The 18,142-nt window shown below is 39.4% G+C and overlaps 1 protein-coding gene across 2 annotated transcripts in view; it reads left to right on the top strand.

Moving 5' to 3' along the window:
* The window catches only part of fndc3b (fibronectin type III domain containing 3B), a 320,815-nt gene that overhangs the window by 45,903 nt on the left and 256,770 nt on the right, over nt 1-18,142 (top strand). Inside the window, exon 1 of one of the 2 annotated variants that reach the window (XM_003218149.4) lies at nt 6,253-7,807. The exons of the other annotated variant lie outside the window; for it this stretch is intronic. The gene's annotated coding sequence lies outside the window, so the exon portion shown is untranslated. Of the gene's footprint in view, nt 1-6,252; nt 7,808-18,142 lie in introns of those variants that run through there. 2 annotated transcript variants of the gene reach the window in all.

Below are 18,142 nucleotides of genomic sequence, written 5' to 3' on the forward strand. Positions count from 1 at the left end.
GAATAATCATATTTGCACAAGTCAAACCCTCAAATGTAGAGGGACAGCTGTGCCAGGGGTGAGAAATGCTCTCGTAGTATACCAATAGCAGGGAAGCTGGTTCCTACCAAAGCAGACCATTATTTATTCTACCTTGGTATTGTTTGTAGTGACCAGTATTAGTTTTGCAGGGTTTCAGAAGTCTTTGCCAAGATGCCAGAGATTGGAGAGGCCTAGGAAGGACCACAATTCAGCAGTGGAGTACTTGGTTTGCCTAATGATTGAATCCTGACATCTCCATTCCAAAGCATTTAGATAGTAAGTGATGAGCAATTACTCTTTCAAAGACACATCAGAATTGTTACGAACTTTGTGTAGATAGTGCTGGGCAAGATGATCAAACAGGGTGATCTGGAGCTTGGAAAGCTTACCATTTTGGACCATAACTTCCAGAACCCCCCTGACATCACAAACAGTGAATGCTATATGGAGAGAATTTTGTAAGTAATGCTGCAGAAAAGTAACTTTTCCAATAGTTAGTGTGACCTGCGATGTGGCAACTTTTCCTACTCATTTGTTGGACTACTTTCCCCCCCAAACATTTCCCTTTTCCCCACTCTGTGTGTCTTTGTGTTTGAGAAATAAATGTAAGGTGGCAGAAGAAGGAAACTATTTTATAACTACCAGGCATACTAAACTTGGCACATGCCTACATCTATTCAGGCCAAAGTCATACGAAACATTTCTTGGGGTTATTTTTTGTGGTGGGACCATCTGAATAGCAAAAACAATTGCTCTGCAGATGTGTGTGTTGCACACTCTCTCTGTACGTGTATAGGAGTGTGGGTGGTTGGAAATTACTTAATGTAATAGAAAGCTGAGTCACCCACAGTTTCTTTATTCTTCTTGATCAAACCCTTTCCCCCCAAATACAAAGAGGAACGCAGATCTTGCCCCTCTCCCTGCCATGAGCCACATAGTGACAAATGAGCTTTGTGACCCTGTCACTTCTACTTGTGTTCAGCAACAAAACAACTTCCTGACTCCAAAATCATTCTAAGTCTGGAACAGCCTCCACACTGTTTCCTGTGCACACATGGGTTGAATGTTTTTGGAGTTACAACAGTGAAAGGGGCCGGGGGGGGGGGGGGGGGGGCTGGGCGTTCGACTGAGCTATTGTGAGCATTTTCAGCCCAATGTATACCACCGGGGCAGTTCTCATGAAGGTCCAGACATGACTCAGTGGGTCAGAAACACATAGTGTGTAAGGCAGAGCAAGAAATGGTGCTACCAGGCCCTACCCATTCTCCCTCCCTACCCAAAGTGTACTCTAACTAATCTACACTGCAGATTATTGAAGTTTGATCCCACTTCAAGTGTCATGGGTCAGTGCTATGGAATCTTGAAGACTGCAGTTTTACTAGGTATTTAGCCTTTTGTGTCCAAGAGTGCTGGTGGCTCACCATACTACAACTCCCAGGATACCATAGCATTGTCAACACAACAAAATTTATTTTATTTTATTTATTTACAGTATTTATATTCTGCCCTTCTCGCCCCGAAGGGGACTCAGGGCAGATCACATTATATACATATAGGGCAAACATTCAATGCCCATATACACATATAACCGAGACAGACACAGAGGCAATTTAACCTTCTCCTGAGGGGATGTTCGATTCTGGCCACAGGGGGGAGCAGCTGCTTCATCATCACTGTGACGGCACTTCCTCATTCCAATGTCGTAAATTAGTTAAATTTGCCTCCCTACTTTATAAGTGGTGCCTTATTTCCTACTTGATAGATGCAACTATCTTTTGGGTTGCTAGGTCAGCAACGAGCAGGGGCTATTTTTTATTTTTTAATTGACAGGTGCTCACCCTGCCACGGGCTGGCCTCGAACTCATGACCTCATGGTCAGAGTGATTTATTGCAGCAGGCTGCTAACCAGCCTGCGCCACAGCCTGACCCCTTGTGTAATATGTGTTTGAATAATAAGTGGTAGATGAACATCCCAAGAAATATAAGGGCGACAAAGTTCTATTGCTGAAGTCCAGACTTTTGTTAATTGCTGAGGCTTTGGATTGTCAAAAGATAATACCACTTGAAGTATAAACTGCTGGTTTGTCATTAAGCAGCTCAACTGGGATTCCCTTCCTTGTCACTGTTAAGGGTTTTCTTAGCAGGAGCTATTGTTTCCATAGTAAACCTTTAAAGTTTATGAGTGGAATTGTTACTTTGAAGGCCTGTTAGCAATGCTTGTGAATGTCCCTCAGTTCCTTAAGTGAGAATCTATTGCTTTATGAAGTAATAGCTCAATTGCAAAAAAACCTCCAGTAATCTTGCATACAGCTGACACAGGCACTTTCCAGTTTTGTGGTATAAATAGCTTTTGTTCCGTTTTAGTTGTATTTAAATGTTCACACCTTTTACCTTGCAGGTTACTGCAGCATATGTTTACTTTGTGTAAGTCCTGGGTCTCGGAGCAATCTATGTCTGGGTCCCCTGATGTTTTTGGCCTACAACTCCCAGAAATCCCAGCCAGTTTCCAGTTGTTAGAATTTCTGGGAGTTGAAGACCGAAAGCATCTGGGGGCGCCAGCTTGAGAACCACTGATCTATGTATATAATAAAAGTGAAAATATGTTTGCTTGTATGTATTTTTCAAGATGACTCCCCATATCCAGAGAGCCCTGTGACTCCTGCCAATAATGCATCTGGGCTAAACTTTGCGCACAGACACCCCATAACCAACTTTAACTATTGGTGGGGGTTGGGGGCAATGGTAGAGGACTATATTATAGTTCACCAATATGGGAAGAGCACTGTGAACCCCACCAACAATGGATCTGAACCAAACCTGCCACACATACCCAACATTACCATTATAAAATAGTGGTGGAGTTTGGGGGGATTGGCCCAGCATGATGTGAGTTGTGTTTATGCATTTTCCCACATCCTTATGCATTTTCTAGTATGCCCATTCATAAAATCCAAAACCAAACATTGACTATTTCTAATAAAATAACTAACCCAAACATTGTCAGGTACCTAAGCTAGTGCCAAATAAAGATGAACATTGGGTTGTTGTATGTTTTCCGGGCTGTATGGCCATGTTCTAGAAGTATTATCTCCTGACGTTTCGCCCACATCTATGGCAGGCATCCTCAGAGGTTGTGAGATGAACATTGGTCAGACCTGAGATTGAAGTGCATTTCCAGATGTTCTTGCAGTTTATTCTTTGTGTGTATGTGTAGGTTTATTCAAGTTCTCAAAAGCTAGTTGGAATTAAAAAAAATACTTATTCCAGTATTTATAACTACTAAGCTACAACCTACATAAAGCCAGTAGTTGTAGAACAGCAAGGAGAAGGCCATCATGATCTACCAAAGAAAGACCTTCCACAGGCAGCTGCTGAGAAGGCTCTGTATTTTACCATAGTTGTGACTGAAAGAATGGTTTCTCTTGAGGATCCCAAGGCCTGGACAGACTCATGTAGGGAGATATATCTGTCAAATAGCCAGGATATAAACTGTTTTGGGCTTGGCAACTCAAGACCCAGTAACTGGACTTGTGCCTAGAGACAGAGCAGCAGCCAGTGTAGCAAAGGCGTTGTATGCACCCAGTTCTTTGAAGGAATGTCATATTTTACTGTGTTTATCTTCCCTTAAGTGTTATACATTAAGAATGCTGACTTAAGATACCAAGGCGCAATACCAAGTTTCTGTTTTTATCAATTTCAGATTAGCTTTTAACATATTGTTTCTGAAAGGACAGAAAATTGATTCAAAATGTTCTCTGCAACAACTAGATTCTGGCTCTAGTCTCAGTCCCATATGAATTTCCACTGCTCTGAAAACTGACACTAATAAAAAGATAGCATATATTTTTGTGTTTTTGAAAATATAAAGATAATGGGAAAATTGCCTACCTGCCTCTAGAGTTACTGCTTTTGAGGAGTCCAGCAAGGTACGTTGGTCAATCCTTTTTGAGTCCGTGCTCTCAAAATGCTGGGTAGCAATTGAGAACTTTCAAATTGATGAGGAATTGTTACCAGAGAGGCATAATTTTAATGGTATTTATATAGACATATCTTTGAGAGATCAGTAGATCAATCCAGTTAAAACCAGAATTGTTTTTATTGGGAATAAAAAAATAGAGAGACAACATGAAAGAGTATTATAAAATATGGTAATTGTAACAATATTGTTCTATATGAAGAAATAGGAGAATATGGTAATTCTGACACAGGGAGATTGGATAATGAAAGTGTTTGATCATACCAGAAATGCACAAGTTATCTATTTTATGAAAATAATTGTGGAATTTTATGAAAGACTGGTGGGAACCTTTGTCTTTTTGTCAAGAAAGAGATGAGAAGCTATTACCAGTGGGAGGTTTGAGCATTAGTAGTTTTGAACAAGAACTAGAAGTGTTAAGTAGCATGATTATAGGAGAAGTAGGATTTGGTATCATTGGTAGGAAAGGTGGAAGCCACGTTTTAATTCCTTTAGACCTTTTTTCTGTGATCTATCTTCATTTTTTTGTTTTATATATTATATTTTTTGTATGTGGTTTTACTAGGTTGTAGCTTACTGGTTGTAAATAGATAGTAATGTGATATATTCATGTTATAAGTATTAATCATTATTTACTCCTACTCTTACTATTATATGTAGATTATAGCTAATTAAAATGGATATGGTTTCTATCGAATGACAGTGTTTCTTTTGCAAGAATGATCACTAACACTTGTGACTGCAGACAGATTGTCTGTAACATAAAAGGAGTATGCTAACAAAAAGCTCCCTGGAAAGCATGGTTATAAGAAAAGTGGGAACGTATTGAAAACTAAGGTGGCATTTTTTACCTTCTTGCTCCCTGCTGGCTGCATTATACCTCTGCCACCATTTTTGATAACCGGTCATTTTTGGTCATTGGAAAAAAATCATTTTATGAATTGTTCTGGGACGCAGGAGTCCAAAACAGCAACTAGGCCAAACCTGCTCCTCTATAGACTACTATAGGTAAAGGTAAAGGTTTTCCACTGACATTAAGTCTAGCTGTGTCTGACTCTGGGGATTGGTGCTCATCTCCATTTCTAAGTCCTTAGATGCCTCCAAGGTCAAGTGGCCAGAATGACTGCATGGAGCACTGTGACCTTCCTGCCAGAGCGGTACCTATTGATCTACTCACATTTGTATACTAGGTTGGCAGACTCTAGGGCTAAGTTCAGCTTGGTCAGGAAGTAAAGAAGCTCAGCGATTTAACCTGCTGCGCCAGTGGGGGCTACAGCTAGACTACTATATTGCTTTAAATCATTTTGAAATACCTGTATTTTAGCGAATAATAATAATAATAATAATAATAATAATAATAATAATAATAATAATAACTTTATTATTATACCCCGCCCCATCTCCCCAAAGGGACTCGGGGCGGCTTACATGGGGCCTTGCCCAGACACAACAATATAAAAGCAAAAGCAAAACAATAAAACAAATTACTCAACAATAAAACATCAACATCGATAAAAACAGTCATAAAAGGTCAACGTACAAAATAAAATGTTAAAACAAGAGATGAATTAACGGATCTGGGCCAAAGTGCAAAATATATCAAAAATAGCTTCTTTGTTAATTTTTAGGAATTTTTTTTAGGGTCAAGCGACCTGGGATGAATCTTCTCAAGGCACATTGTGCTGTTGTATATATCCTGCAAGAGACTACTGCATGAGAAACAGTATTTTGATTAGTAACTACTGGCTGTTGTACAAATGCCTTGAAACCCAGTGGGTGGTTTATTGATATTTCTCACAGGGACAAAGTGAAGCATGACTGCTTTCAAATGGTTGGCATTTGACTAATCTGATTACGAACCGCTGTCTTGGTATTACTGATGCTGCTGTAAGACAGAAATGTTAGCAGTGGGGTTGTTGCACGAATGAATGAGAACACATGTCTTGAAAAAGCAGGTGATTGGGTTTATGTGTAATGCCATTTAACCTGTAAATGAACAGCTTCACCAATGAACCCATGTACTGTGTCTCTCATGCACACCTGGTTAGAAATGCTGAACTAAGATCCAGTGTTGCTTTTCTTTTCTTTTTTCAAAGCCATCACCACCTGCAACTTTGCTTTCTCATTGAAATACTCCTGGGCTCAGTGTTCCATGACTGTGATCTTTACAAATATCAATGCATCAACAACCTTCTAGATGGAAAGCTTGTTAGACCCACTCGGGCTCACACCATTTTGTTATGCTGTGATTTTCAGGGGAGATTCAGGTGAAAGCTGGAAGAAGGCTGCCACAAAAACTTGAAGAGATTCATATTTACCTTTGTGTAGAAACTCAAAACTATTTTGCCTTTTTTCTAAGCTAGGTTTTATCCTTTTTCCTTCATTTGTAAGTTGCTTTGAGCCTAAGTTTTGGGGAAAAGTTGGGGAATGGTTCATGCTGGTGTTTGAGCCAGCTCTGCTGGAAACTAATCACTCTAGCAAAGTGCCAGGAGACTTTTGAGAGCCCTCCTCTTGGATTTTTTTTTGGAGTTCAGCTCCTAAAAGCCCAAGCCACCTAGCAAATAGCCATGAATTCTGGGAGTTGTAGTCCAAAAGAGCTGGAGGGCTATCAATTGGGAACCACTGCCTTGAAGAATCCCCTCAATTCCTCAATTGCCATATTTTGGGTCTTCTGAGTCATTTTGGGCACAGGAAATATTTTTTTTAAAGTGACCTCAGGAATGATAAAAATGGCCTTGAGGGAGGCGTGGCATTTTATCCATTTGTCCATCTGCAGTACTGTTGTCTGCTCAGAGTAGTAATGCCAAAGATTTCCTCCCATTTTCTGCTCCTTCATGCTTTGAAAACATACTTTAGTTTCAAATGTACATGCTACAGTGTGACCTTATCTATAAATGTGATGTCCATTCTTGCATTTACGCATTCTATAGCTGCCTGAGAGAGGCATACCATCTCATTTGTTTTTGGTGTGTGCTGCTTGCATTAAATGAAAGATTCTACCTGCCCAGGTAAAGGAAAACCTGCTCATCCAAAAGATAGCCTTATGTGAATTCAGAGTATGAATATCAACAAAGTGGTGGCCTGCTATAAAACAGTCAATTACTTTTAGTATCTCTAGATGCTTTGATATAGTGTGGAGAGTAATTACATAGCTTGTATAAGCAACCAAATCCCACCTTTTTGTATCAGAACAGTTCAAACTGGCCACATTCCTTTGAAGACATTTGTTTCCTCAACATGGATCTCCCCCTTCACTCTTCTGATTGGGCATATTTCCAAATTGGCCCTTTTTTTGGCATAACCTCAATTCCTTTGTCTGCCCCGTGCTTTTTCTTTGCAATAAAGGACAGGAAGCTGCTTCAGGGGTAAAGATGTCTTAATAAAGGACTTTAATCCCCTTGAACGCAGATGGACCTTGTTAAGGTTACTTTGTTGCTCATTAAGAAACTTGAGCTGGTAACTGTTTTGCGGGGTGAGGGAGAGCATTGGAGTTGTGAAGTCATCACTTTGAGATAGCAAACAAAGGAGCTTGGATGTTTCCATTGATGGTGGGGCTAATGAGTTCGTAAGATCACCTGATGAATCATGCACACCACAAAGGCATGACGCCAATGCTGGAGCAGCTGAATTAGTCTCCAGCAGTTTCCTGAGCATCGCACGCAGATTTCACTGAGGAAGAAGGCTCCTTGATTTTTAGCAGGCACTGAGAGTAGCCTCAGGAGGAAGAATTCTGCGTGACAAACAACCAATGGAATAATTAGACCAGACACCAAATATGGACAACTTTATTCATTGTCACCTATTTTAAAGGTATTCAGAATCTAATGCGGAGAATAATCTGGTGCAGGAGCAGCCGGAGCAACAGCTCTCTTCTAGACCTCCTCCCCAGTTTCTCATGCATGAGAACACCATAGTTCCCAAGAGAAACCCAACTTAAAATCTGGGTTGCTACCTGGCTAGCTTCAAATGAAAAACTGACCAGACTCTGGGAAAGGCAAGGCCAGTAAATTTCCCCACCCTTTGATTGCAGAGGCAGTTCCAGGTTTCCATCCATCACCAAAGGAGTGAATCCAGAGGTGCTCACCCAACCCCTCATTTATCCCCCAATACTGCCAAAGCTCAGGGACAAGCATCTGCTTAGATCTAGGCTGGATCTACACTGCCATATAATGTAGTTTCAGAATGCAGATTAACTGCATTGAACTGGATTGCATGGCAATGTAGAGCCAGTCCTATTTTCATGAAATGGCTCAGCTCTGCCGTTTACTCCCAGTGTCTTAATGTGAGATGCTAAGACAGAACTTAATATTGCCAGCATTTCCACCATTTTTCTTTAAACCACAATTTCTGCCAAGTGAAGATTGAAAGAGCATGGAAGGAATAACATCAGCCAGATAGATTGCTGACTGTCTTTCATTTCCAAGTTGACAGAATTTGAGCAAGCCGAGGCATGGCACCTAGTCCTCTGGAAAATGTATGCTATGTAATGGCTTTGTTTTAATGTTTTTAGAGCCACAGGGAACATTATAACCGCATGGGTACACATTCCTATGGTGTTGCAGGGGTTTCACAGGTGGTGAAACCAGAGTTTGGAAAACTTTTTTTTTTTTTTTGCATTCCTGCTGGTAATACAAGCTGGGAAATTCTGGGAGCTGTAGCCCAAAAAGTATCTCAGGGTAAGCACTGGTTAAATACAGAATTTCCATATTTGCAAGTTTTAAAAAAAATCCTAAAGGCTGAATTCACTGTTGCCAGTTTCATAAGCAAATCAACATTGATCTGTTGTTAAATCATTTAGTGTTGAAAAAACTTGGAAAGGCCTGAACTGATAACATGTTGGAAATACTTAAACAAAAATGCACAGTGCTGACTTTGCACTTTGAGATTGGCATATATTGTTAACATGTTTAAACAGAAACCCAATTTTGAAAGGGTTGACAGTGAAGCAAAACTATGGCTTGGAATCTTTGGCATGTGCCAGGAGCTACCGTACCCAAAAGATGAGGCAGGGCATTTGTTTCTGTGGAAACTTAAGACTGTGTCATGTATTCTTGGTAGGAAGGAAGATGTTCATTGATATAAATGGGTAATAATTTCCATTTACAGATTTTTTAAAAATTGCATATATAAATTGGAAAGCCATGAAGAGTATTTATTCATCTATAATTATTTATTCTAACATGTCATATTGTCCTTGACCAAACTTGGCCTCAGGTCAGTTTGCAAGACAGTCTGCCATAATATTATAAGCAACTACAGTAGAGTCTCACTTATCCAACACTCGCTTATCCAACGTTCTGGATTATCCAACACATTTTTGTAGTCAGTGTTTTCAATACATCGTCATATATTGGTGCTAAATTCGTAAATACAGTAATTATTACATAGCATTACTGCGTATTGAACTACTTTTTCTCTCAAATTTGTTGTCTAACATGATGTTTTGGTGCTTAATTTGTAAAATCATAACCTAATTTGATGTTTAATAGGCTTTTCCTTAATCCGTCCTTATTATCCAACATACTCACTTATCCAACGTTCTGCCGGCCCGTTTATGTTGGATAAGTGAGACTCTACTGTACTAAAATCAATGAACTCAAAAGATAAAATAGGAAAAAATATGTAGCCCTTGCTTAGCTATGTCTCCTCCCAAAAACACTCTACAACTAATTTTTGTAATGTATAAAGAAACACGGGTTTTCAAATAATATGAATCAGGTCTGTTCTACACTGCCATATAAAATCCATATTATCTGCTTTGAACTAGATTACGTGGTAGTGCTGATTCATGTAATCCAGTTCAAAGAAGGTAATCTGGATTATCTGATTTGATAATCTGGATTACATGGCAGTGTAGGAGCCCCCGTGGCACAGTGGGTGAATCCCTTGTGCCAGTAGGACTGATGACTTGAAGGTTGGGTTGCTGACCTGAAAGTTCATGGTTCGAACACAATCCAGGGAGAGCGCAGATGAGCTCCCTCTATCAGCTCCAGCTCCATATAGGGACATGAGATAAGCTTCCCACAAGGATGGTAAAACATAAAAACATCTGGGCATCCCCTAGGCAGTATCCTTGCAGGTGGCCAATTCTCTCACACCAGAAGCGACTTGCAGTTTCTCAAGTATTCCTGACATTAAAAAATGGCAGTGTAGATCCAGCCTCAAATTCCTCCTGTTGCATTCTGAGACTAAAGAACCTGGGTCCCTTCTACACTGCCATATAATCCATATTATCAAAGAAGATAATCCACATAATCTGATTTGAACTGGATTATATGAGTCTACATTGCCATATAATCCAGTTCTAAGCAGATAATCTGGATTTTATATGGCAGTGTAGATCCAGCCTTAGACTTGCATATGTTTAACAATGTCCTGAATCTTAACAAAGTCGTTTTCTCTTACTATTATTTGGCCAGAATTCAGACACAACTATGTTAGTCTGGAATATTCACATGCCAAGGATCACTTTAGAGACAGGCCCTATATCACAGGATCTGATCCCAGGTTTTCTGCTTTAAACTGGATTATATGAGTCCCCACTGCCAGATAATCTGGGATATATGGAAAAACTGGGATCAGATCCTGGGATATAGGGCTGTCTGGAAAGGCCCAAAGGGGATGGGAATATAAGAAATCAGAAATGGGTCACAGTTGGGTCAACTGCTCTGTAGTTTGTGGCCTAAAATAACAAACCTTGATTAACAATAATAATTGTTAATTGCCAGAAGTGAAGGGATTTGTATTTATGAGAGGATGTGGACTGGATTCTAGTGTATCTTTTAGTTTGGAATATAGCTGGTTCCAAATGTGAAAATGATCAAAGAGTTTGACTGCAATATGAGCCCCATACAGAGGGATATGTTCCTTGACCTTGTGTGGAAATGAAAAACTCTGGAAATGAAAAAAACTCTGACTCAAGAATACCATAGAGGCATGCTGGAGGACCTAGAAAATGCCTAGAAATGACTTTTGTTTTTGGAAATGGATAAATGAAACTCTGGCTACCAATCCCATGAATATGGGAGTCATATTGTATTGGAAATTGTTCTCATCCCTGAAGAGAGAGAGAGAGCAATGACTCCTGGACTGCAGAGAGTGATCTCAAATTGTATTCCAAACAATTAGCTGGGGAACAAATAGACATTTTGGCATGCTGTTTAACTGAGATAGACAAGGGGCACTTGTTCAGAAAAAAATATTTAATAGCTGAACTATTTTGTTTAGTTTTGCTTTGTTTGTTCAGGGCTAAAGGTTTGTTTCATTCACATTATTTCCATGCTGTAAGTGACTCTTTTGGTTCCCTCAGTCACCTTCTACTTTTTTTTTAAAGAAAGAAAGTTAAAACCTGTGTCTGCCTGAATATTCCAGTGAAGCATTTAGAGATGCAGAACACAAAGAGGTGAAGTTTTGGCTGCATGATCTGTTTTGTTTTGTGTGTTGTCTTCAGGGCAATGGAAAATATTGTTCAGAATTCATTCAGAATGAGGGCATTTCCTTAGCATAATGCTAGGAGGATGTGCACAGCTGTCTGCAGAGGGTTGGAGGGTTTCCCTGGAACATGATGTAGTGCTTGCATTTCCATCAACACACTTGAAAGGAGGGGGTAGAGACTCTGAGAGCTGCTGGAAAGATTTTGCTAGCTTTCCCCTCCCCCTTCCATCTGCTTGAGAAACAAATGGATATTGAGGCTTTTGAGAATAGCAGCCTTTCATTTAATTTGATTGCTACTTCATTTTTGAGCTGTCTGCACAGTGAGGTCATCACTGATTTTTTGGGACTAGGTCCAGGCAGTCAAGGCTCAGCCAATGGCATCCTCCTCCTAGAAACATCTACCAGTTCTAGCTGCTTTCAGAAGCTACATATGGAATAGACGTATCTCTTACAAGGGACATAGCTGGGATACTTCATGTCATGGGAAGAGGTGCATATCTACTGACTTAGGCTTTCCTGGAAATATTTGATTTAAAAATTTTCTATCAAAAATCATTGAATTTCTTCCCTGATGCAATAAAGCTATACACATTAAGCTATAGGACAGTGGTTCTCAACCTGAGGTCCCCAGATGTTTTTGGCCTTCAACTCCCAGAAACCCTAACAGCTGGTAAACTGGCTCGGATTTCTAGGAGTTGTAGGCCAAAAACATCTGGGGACGCAGGTTGAGAACCACTGCTATAGGATATGGGGGACTGGCATTTTCCTCCCCACATATGCCATGGACTGGTACTATATTTGTGCGCATTGGTGACATTGTATCTTTCTTTTCTGAAATCCCTCCAGGAACCTTTAAATAATGGCTCATGGACTGGCATTAGGTGAGGAACCTCTACTTTGCATAGCACTGCTACTCAACTGGTACCAGTTCATGAACCATTCGAAGAAAACTCCTGGGGCATTTACAGGAAAGAAAGACTCAAGTGTTTCCAGAACAGAAAGACTACAGCACTGTGGTAGAGCAATGTTTGTCAAGTGATTTCCCAGGAGTTCTCTCAACTAGTATGATCAATACCCAGGCACTTTGGGAGTTGTAGTTCTGTAACATCTGATGCTGAAATTAAATGTAATGCTAAACCAGTGGTTCTCAACCTCTGGGTCTCCAGGTGTTTTGGCCTACAACTCCCAGAAATCCCAAGCCAATTTACTAGCTGTTTCTGGGAATTGAAGACCAAAACATCTGGGGAACCACAGGTTGAGAACCACTTGCTAAACTGTGATTTTACGTTTTGTGTTTTAACCTTGACCTCATACACTCTCCTCCCAGCTCAGCTGCAAGAGGACTGGATTTGCTTTATGTTTGGGTAGACTATGTGTGTCTCTAGAATCTCTTGTGGTCCCCTAAGATGGTTTTTTGACTCTTTTATTCTCTACATGTTCCATTTTCTGGTTAAGAAAAAGGACAAAGCTTCATGGCTGAAATCTTAGCTGAAAAAAAATGAACCAGTGATAAGTCCCTGATTAATACATTTCCATTCTCCTAGCACTTTTCAAAATACTAAAATACACTGGAAAATTCCAGTGGAAGAAAATAGACCTTGGGCACGTTGCTGTTGTCATCCCTGGAAGTGTTGTTAGTCTTAAGCATGATTCAAGGGAGCATAGCAGAGTCCTAAGCCACAGCTTCAGTGGCTCACAGGTGGGCTAGAGAGCCTTCAAATCAGTCAAACATTGATTGTACATCACACCTGGAAGTGTTTTTTAAATTGGTTTCATCAGTGCTTTTTTGCTGTGGGGATTTGGGTGAATATTTTTCTGATCTCTGGAGGCAGCTGAATTTCAGTTGATCTTTTGGGGATGAGTTTTCACCAGGAAGAATATTTTTGTGTGTGGGACCACGAAAGTGGAATTGCAAAGGGTCATTCCTAGCACTCAGTTTGGGTATTGAGATAGACATAGTCCTCACGTGATGATCCTATACCAAACCCCTGACATTTTGTTAATGTGTAACACATTTTTCAGTTTCTCTTTCTCTCCATAAAACGTACAGTTTTAGAAGTTTTTGCCTATTGTAGAGGATGATGCCTGGTTGATGAGATATACTAAATATATACATTGTCATGAATGAGTTTAAACAAAGTATCAAGCCTATTCTCTCCTCTTCTCCTTTCCTCTAATGTTGGCACAATTTACTTTCTCCTTCCACACAAGTTGGCCTGCATTTACATAGGAATGTGAGATCATGGTAAGGAAACTCTGGCCCTGCAGGTGTTTTGTCTTACAACTTCCATCAAACCCTTCCAAGATAATGAGTTCTAACAGATGTGGATGTTGTTGTGGTCCAGAACATCTTGAACGCCAAAGGTTCCCCATCCTTGGTTAATAATAAACTTTGGCCAGTTTCTAAATGAGCCAACTACTAGAGGTTGTTTAGTCAGCTTGAGTAATTCATTAGCGTTATGTGCTCCAAGACCATGTAATGCTAATGGTCAGCTAAAATGGGTTAGTTATCTTGGCCTCTCAGAGATCTGTGACTCACCTGTCTTAGAGACAGCCCACCTTTTGATTGGTGCCTTTTCCACATACAACTTTGTAATTTTGTTTTAAGGAGTCTTTAGATTAAGAAAGAGATTTCTTTTTTTGGTTTATGTAGAATGAGAGATCATAGTTGTGAAATGGTGTAGATTCTCCTTTTAAAACTTTTTAAGGGTACATTGCGAGTGTGCTTTCCGTAAATAAGAGAGAAAGTCTCATCTACCCAGGTTGGAGGAAATGTAATAAATGTGGTGTGCCTTCCAATTTCATTAGCAGCACAGAGGCCGTTCGAATGCTGGGCTGCAGCCAGCTGCATTCTTGCCACGCTGCCTGACCTGGGGCAACATGATTCTAAATTTAACATTTTATTAAATGGATGTGAAGGCCTGCTAATATAGCTCATCTTGCATAACACAATTAGAAGAGAACTCTAATTTGAGTGCTATATTGCATTTGACAACTACAATTTAGGCCAACAGACTTGTTTTATGCATGGTTTATGACATGTGCATTTGCCAAATGAAGTTATGGGGTGCTGCTGACATAATTCATAAATTTATGTATTGTGGGAGGTACAAGCTTGAAAAGGAAGCTGTTTTCTCTAATGCACATAGGATTTTAGTGTTCTACAATTGTGGAAGTGGGAAGGAGCTGGAAAACGGTCTCTAATTTAAAGTTGTGGTGTTATTTTTTCCAACTGCAATGGTGGTCTTTCATGTTCCTGACATTCATTATATTGCTGTTTCACAGGGTACATACCTGTATGGCTTCTTCAGATAAAAGAAAGCAAACTATTTCAAACTTTTCAAACTATATTTACATTGACAACTCAACTATGTTGTTGTAGTAACAATAACAACCTGTCAAAAAGAGCCTTTCATCTGTTTCTGGGCCTAGGCATGATGGAAGTATGTCACCTTCTACAGTTTTGATTTAGCCCAGGAGGATAAGGAGTGACGTCACTGCAATACACATTATACTGTGTCTATATCCTGTTGTAGCATGCATTCCAGTGACTTCATTTCAACCTCTATTGCTGAACCGTCTGTTCCATGTTTCATATGTGTTTTGTGTATGCCAGTAGAGATTTCCTGGATCCTTTGGCATTTTTGACTTGGTGCCAAGGAAAACCAGTTTGACGTCAGCATTCAGGAAATCACCAAAGGCACATATTTCTCTTTCCTTCCATCCTTTATTATGGGAAGGGTCAGGATGTTTCAATAGCTTCATTTTATTGTGTGGAGTTCACAACTCCATACTGATGAGACTAGGGGTGCATCTACACTACAGATACAGTTTGGTACCACTTTAACTGCCATGTTTTCGCATGAAGGAATCACACAAGTTGTGTTTTACACATTCTTTAGCCTTCTCTGTGAAAGAGTGATAGTACCATACCAAATTACACATCCCAGGATTTCATAGCATTGAGCCATGGCAGTTAAAGTGGTGTCAAACTACATTAAGTATGCAGTGTAACTCAGTGTAAAAAGTCACACTCAGGGTGAGGGCTGGTCTTCAGGCTCCATATTCATGTAGGAAGGGGTCAGCACCACCTTGTTTTCCCCAAGTCCTTCTGTGCTAGGTTTGCACAACCTCCAGGTGTTTGGGCTTCAACTCCCGGAAGCTGTAGCCACGTTTTGCAATGGCTGAGAATTCTAAAGGTCAAAACATCTGGAAGGCCACAAGTTGTGCAGGCCTGTTCCATGCTATTTTATGCCTAATAAAATTATTATAATGCTATTATAATAACAAGCTTACAAGAGTGTTTCATCCATGGAATTATCTCCCTGAATGTTTGCAGAATGCACTTTTCTTCATTGTTTCTAAATTTCAATTAAAAACTTCTTTGCTTTCCAAAGCTTTTCATATTTAAGTTTCATTAACTTGCTTGTATGGATTTCTCAGCTTGTTTTGTATTATATCCCATCGGTTTATTTATTTATTTATTACAACATTTATATCCTGCCCTTCTCACCCGAGAGGGGACTCAGGGCGGCTTACAATAAACACACATATAAAAATTATACAATACACTATAAATCAAATTAAAAATTATTAACTTACATCAACATTCATAAACACATTCTAAAATACAAATAGACATGTTCAAGTTCAAAAGACTGGGTCTGTTTGTGTATTATACATGGATACCTTGTCTTACTATTTATATTTACATGATTCTTTCCTTGTGTGTGTGTGTACGTGTGTGCCCGCGCACGTGCATGATACACCTTTGGCAGGACTGCCTGTCTTTTTACTGCCCTGAGTCTCTTTGAGGAGATCGGAGGGCATATAAATTAATAATAATAATAATAATAATAATAATATATTTTGTCTTCTCCTGTGACATTACATGTGCATTTCTGGCACCAAATAAATCAATTTAATAAATGATGATTACAGCAATAGCCATAACAATGACTGAATTTATTTCAGATGTTTGATATGATTTACAGTCCTTACAAAAAATCATGTACAGCAGGGATGGGACAAATGTAGCATGTGACTACATGCTCCATTTTTAAAGTCTTATGCCTCTGCAATGGCTTCAGGGCTATGGGACCAATTTCACATAATTTAGGCCCTCCAACAGAAAGTGACCTGGAACATTCCTTTATATATCATAGGTCTAAACTAAGTGCAGCAGGATTTATCTAATTACTGAAAAAGTTTGGAATCTGGTACTATTGGAAAGACTGACCTGCCAAATAAGACAGGCAAAACCCCAAAAAGATAATAATATCTCTGAGGAAATATGGTTTCTATTTATTTATTATGTAAACCAAGCTAATGAGGGAAAGAGAAATATCCAATTGACCCATGGATCCATTTGGAAAAAACAAATAATTACAAAGGGATTTATTTTGCATTTCAGAATCATTGTTGAGTAAACTATTGTTCATGTCTCTATTTTGTTGCTTTATGTTAATTTTTTAAAATTATTTTAAAAAAGAAAGTGAACTGGAACTTAACTTTTAGAAGTTGACTCCAAGTCACTTTATGAAAGAAAAAAATATGATGAACTTGTTTCCTTTATTCTTTAAGGTGGGGCATTGAGGGGGAAACTTTTTTTTTTTTGCAGGGGATGTGGCCTTCTAAGGTCCACTCATCCATCAGTATCAACCATTAGTCCCCAACAATTACCCCACTCCTACTTTAAGATACCTTAATATTATTATCTATAAAGAAAATGAAACAGGCAGCATGATTTAAGTTTGTAGTTTCAGACATTTATCTTTTCTGCCACTAAAGTCACATCTGTAATTATTGCTCAAGTCACCGGGTTTGTGATCTCTGTCAGTTTCCCAAAAACTGGTGACTTTGAGAAGTGTGAGCTGTTGGCCATGTAGATCAGTACATTTTGTTTTGTTTATCTTTTGAGATGATCTGTCCAAACCTGGTCTATATTGTCAACTACTGTTTTCCAATAAAAATGTATATTTCTAGGTTTAGAAATACCATTTTTGCTGTTTAATCCTATAAAAGGTGACTATACACACTAACATCCTCTCACAATGAATTATTATGTACTGTCCCACCTTTTAATTGAAAAGTAGTGCTCTTTGGGTCGGGAGCATTAACTTCTCTTTACTAGTGTCTGTACTAACATGTCTCCCTTGGCATAAAAAGTATTCAGGACATTTCACCCCCAAAGTAAAACTCCAAACACTGAACCTTTTGTTTTCTCACACAAAAAAATCTCTGGGAGATGATAAACAGATTCCCCCCTTTAAATTACTGATCTTTCTCTTTCTCCAGCTGTTGAAATGCTCTTGGCTGCCTCTTCATTAGAGAACACCGATTCCTCTTTGGGTTTCTGTTCACCTTGAACATTCCCAACTCAAAAGTTAGAATTTGAGTTGGGGAGGATGGGTGGGGGAGATTTTATGTACAAAGAGACTATTCATGACTTGGTAACCTGTAACTACGGGGGAATACAGCCCCGGGAAATGCAGAGTGGGTACACTGATGGGTGAGCATCTGTTTTTCCTGGCTGGTTGCCACTCTGTAGCTTTTCAGCTAACTAACAGTGCTTAGTTGTAAGTGTGATCCTTTTCCTTAAAACTCCAGCGGAGTTCGTTTTCCAGTTAAATGTCACAAAATCACCCTTTAAATAGGTGTACTTGTTCATTACTGCAGGTGGGGATACACACACAGTTCTCTAAAATTCAT

This window comes from Anolis carolinensis, chromosome 3, assembly GCF_035594765.1.
Source record: "Anolis carolinensis isolate JA03-04 chromosome 3, rAnoCar3.1.pri, whole genome shotgun sequence".
NCBI lineage: Eukaryota > Metazoa > Chordata > Lepidosauria > Squamata > Dactyloidae > Anolis > Anolis carolinensis.